Consider the following 4,637-nt stretch of genomic DNA (forward strand, 5'->3'; position numbering starts at 1 on the left):
AGGAGAGCCTGTAGAGAGTTCGTGTTCGCCTCAACTGCAGTGAGGCACGAACCGATGAAGCTGATCTCCTCTTGCATCTGTGGTAAAGACCTCTTTCCCAATGAAGTGGTTAAAGAGTTTAAAGAGAATAGGAACCTTCTCCAAAAGTGGGGCATAAATCCTAAGAGAAAGTCTTCTCCGGATAAGGGTCCCAACCCAAGAAGAAGACAAAAAGGCCTAGGCTATCCTCTCGGCTGGCTAAGCCATACTGACAGCAACAACAGCAACTTTCTGCGACCGCGGGGCATCAGATAGAGGCACAACCTCCAACCACGTAAGTTGGTACCTTAACAAGTGGCGACACAGTCGCCGGTTTTTAACCCAGCTTTTGAAAAGCAAACTTCTTCCTTTAGCTCAAAAGCTAGAGGAACAGCCAGAGGTTCTTCTAGACACCCTTCAAGGGGAAGGAGATTCAGGGGAGGACGTGGTCAAGGAGGCAAGGCCTCTGGTCCACAACAGCAGAAGTGAGATGCTTCCAGTAGGAGGGAGAGTACATCTATTTAAGGATCGTTGGACCTTTTATCCCTGGGCCCACAGCCTAATAAAGAATGGACTAGGTAGGAGCTGGAGCATTCCTCCACCTCAATTTCCTCAGTTCTTCTAACACTCTACCCCCGTTCTGGAAGAATATGTCCGAGAACTCTTAGAGAAAAGAGTAATCCGAAAAGTTAAGTCCATCAAGTTCCAAGGAAGGCTGTTTTTTGTCCCAAAGAAGGACTTAGGAAAACTCAGAGTCATTCTGGACTTGTCGCCACTCAACAAGTTCATGGTGAACTACAAGTTCAGGATGCTCACACTTCAACACATAAGGACCCTACTGCTCAAAAGGGCATATGCTGTTTCTGTAGACTTGTCTGACGCTTATTGGCACGTTCCAATTAATCGTCACCTCTCCTCCTACCTAGGCTTCAAGTTACATTGATAACTTTACGCCTTCAGAACCATGCCTTTCGGGCTAAACATAGCCCCAATGATTTTCACGAAGCTTGCGAACGCAGCCGTCCATCAATTACGCCTAAAGGGGGTCCGAGTAGTAGCCTACTTGGACGACTGGCTGGTGTGGGCAGCATCCAGGACAGAATGCATGTAAGGTTCTAAGATAGTGATCCAGTTCCTGGAACATCTGGGATTCAAGATCAACATCAAAAAGTCTCGACGTTCTCCAGCTCAAAAATTTCAGTGGTTGGGAATCCACTGGAATTTGGAGTCACATCGATTTTCCATTCTTGGGAAGAAGAGGAAAGAAATAGCAGGATCTGTCAAGAGACTATTGAAATCCAAACGGATATCAAGACGCGAACAGGAGAGAGTGCTGGGCTCTCTACAGTTTGCTTCGATAACAGATCCAGTGCTAGGAGCAGAGCTAATGGATGCAACGGGAGTCTGGAGAAAACACGCATCAAACGCGCGAAGAGATCTAATGAGACCACTACCGACTCGACTGCGAACGCTTCTCAAGCCGTGGTCCAAAGCCAAGCAACTGAAGAAATCAATACTTCTTCAACCTCCTCCCCCATCAGTTACTATCCACACAGATGCTTCAAAATTAGGCTGGGGAGGCCACTCTCACCGGAAGAGACTCCAAGGAGCTTGGTCCAATATTTTCAAGTCATTTCACATCAACTTTCTAGAAGCCATGGCAGTACTTCTGACACTAAAAAAAGTATCTCCTCGCCACTCGACCCACATAAGATTGATTCTAGACAGCGAGGTGATAGTGAGATGCCTGAATCGACACGGGTCGAGGTCACCTCAAATCAACCAAGTGATGTTGGCCATATTCCGTTTGGCGGAAAGAAAGAAATGGGACCTGTCAGCAGTTCACATTCAAGGGTTCCGCAACGTGACAGCGGACGCTCTATCCAGGTTTACACCTAGAGAGTCAGAATGGTCCCTAGACGCAGGATCGTTCTCCTTCATCTTGAGTCAAGTCCCAGAACTGCAGATAGACCTCTTTGCGACGAAAGACAACAAGAAAATAGATCGTTATGTGTCCCCATACGAGGATCCGCTAGCGGAGGCAGTGGACGCAATGTCCCTAGACTGGAACAGATGGTCCAGGATTTACCTGTTCCTCCGCACAATCTCCTTTTGAAGGTCCTCGACAAACTGAGATCCTTCAAAGGGAAAGCGGCAATAGTGGCCCACAAGTGGCCATACAGCGTGTGGTTCCCTCTGGCATTGGAACTACGACTGAAGTTTGTACCGCTACCGGATCCAACCATGTCTCAGCGAGTACAGAAGTCGACTGTCTTCGCTTCATCATAGAAAACCCGGAACCTGCATCTCATGATTTTCTCTCCTTAGCGATGAGAAAAAGATTCGGGGTATCAAGAGACAGTATGGACTTTTTGGAGGAAACCAGAACACAATGTGTCCTTTGTCAAGGCGAAGAAACCAAAAGAAATCTCGACAGATTTCTGTTTATCATTCTTCATTCACCTTCGTGAGCAGGGTTCAGCAGCCAACACAATATCAATGTACAAGTCTGCCTTGACAAGACCGATACTATATGCCTTTCAGGTCGACCTTTCTAACGATATTGTTAATGAATTCCGAAGGCCCGTGCCAAGCTTAGTCCTTCAGCTCCTCCAAGACCCATGTTATGGTCACTAGATAAGTTTCTTCATTTCGCCTAAATAATGAACAATGAGTAGTGCGCTTAGAAGGATTTGACTCAAAAAGTCATATTTCTGTTTGCACTTGCTTTGGGGGTCAGAGTTAGTGAAAAAGTGGCTCTCTCTAGAGAGGAATGCCAGGTCCAGTTCTTGGAGGGAGAACTGAATCTATTTCCAGACCCAATGTTTCTTACCAAGAACGAGCTACCCACCAACAGGTGGGGTCCTTAGAGAATCTGCCCTCTGAAGGAAGATGCATCTCTATGTCCAGTGGAGTGCCTAAAGGTCTATCTTCATAGAACTTCAGACTTTAAGGGAGGACATCTATTCAGAGGAGAAACCTTGGGTTCAAATTTATCTCTGAAACAACTAAGGGCGAAACTCACCTATTTTATTTGTAGAGCGGATCCAGACAGTACACCCGCAAGTCATGATCCGAGGAAAGTTGCCTCTTCCATAAATTTCTTTAATTATATGGACTTTGAATATCTTCGTTCGTACACCGGCTGGTAGTCATCCAAGGTGTTCTTTATGCACTATGCGAAGCAAGTGGACCAACTCAAGAGGTCTGTGGTAGCAGCAGGTAGAATTCTTAAACCTGCTGTTTAAATCTGCGAGGAACAGTGAAATTAATTTGGGACGATTAATTAAGGGTGGATCTGTAGTCACAGACTGTTACTACACACTGAGTGATAGGCCACTAACGTGTCCTTACGAACTGTTCCATTGACTTAGGTGAAATAAGCATAATACGGACACATTTGCCAAGCGTTTTTTATGCTAGTGTGAATAAACAGTAATACAGACTGTATCAACATTATTGATAATTCGATTAAAGTAGCAAATCTGTTTCCTTTCTTACACGAAAAATTTTTTTTCTGTTTACTGTTTTCTTTATGCTTTTATGGATATCATCCACATTTTATAAATTTCATAAATGTTGAGTGATCTATAGGTTTATTAATTTTCAATAAAATAGTTCTTAGTGAACTTTGCGTCTTACTCGCCCACACTCATTTATTAGAAATACATGGAGCATCAAGTTTAAAATATGGATGATTTTAACATGGAATATCTTTTAAGATTGTTCCTCACTTCAAGCAAACATTCACTCGCTTTAACCCTTCCTTAGGAAGGATTAATGTTGTGCCCTAAGGGGTGATGGTGGAGATGAAAAATTTGTTCCTATACAGATACAACTGTTGTCCGATACTTTAATAAGAGTAAACACACTGGGGGAGATGTCAGTAATTCATACGGACATTGGTGACTCTTATACAAACTTTGCTTCATAATGTATAGGGTGAGACTACTATACAGGCTTGTCATTTTGTCATCCATAGGTAATATGTACTCCTTGATACTTTTTCCAGAATCTAGTTCAACTCTTCCCTGTAGGGGGCAGGAAGCACTAACATAGTTCATGCTTAGATGAAATGATGTATGACAGTAACATCATAGGTCTCTAGGTCTAGACGGACCAGGAAAATACTTTCTTGAGGGTATGACACTGGTTGAGAATCCACAGATACAGTAATGCTCTGGTAAACTTCCATCAGGACGACATGGACTGAGCCCAAAAAAACGGATTTTGAGCGAAGCGAAAAATCTATTTTTAGGTGAGGTAGCCATGTCTTGCTGATGTATCCACCCTTCCTTTTATTGTAAAATGGGCTTATTGACCCCTCCCTAAAATACAGTATCTGTAGCACCTCGTGTATCGCTACAAGGAATAAAGATGGCGCTGCCGTCTTCGTCATATACACACTGGAAATGGAATAAGAGAAATACATTATCAACGTCTCTCTTTTCATTCTCCTTTTTAGATTCTTGTCAATGTAACCCCTCGAAGCATTAATACTGTTCGGGGTGAAGATAGCTATGTGGCATGTCAAGAATACGTCCTCTGATATTATGCGATATCCCTCTTAGATTTATTTAGGGATATTCGCTCCTGGAGTTAAAATTCTGGATACCTTA

The sequence above is a fragment of the Palaemon carinicauda genome, chromosome 29 (assembly GCF_036898095.1).
Source record: "Palaemon carinicauda isolate YSFRI2023 chromosome 29, ASM3689809v2, whole genome shotgun sequence".
In the NCBI taxonomy this organism is placed as follows: domain Eukaryota; kingdom Metazoa; phylum Arthropoda; class Malacostraca; order Decapoda; family Palaemonidae; genus Palaemon; species Palaemon carinicauda.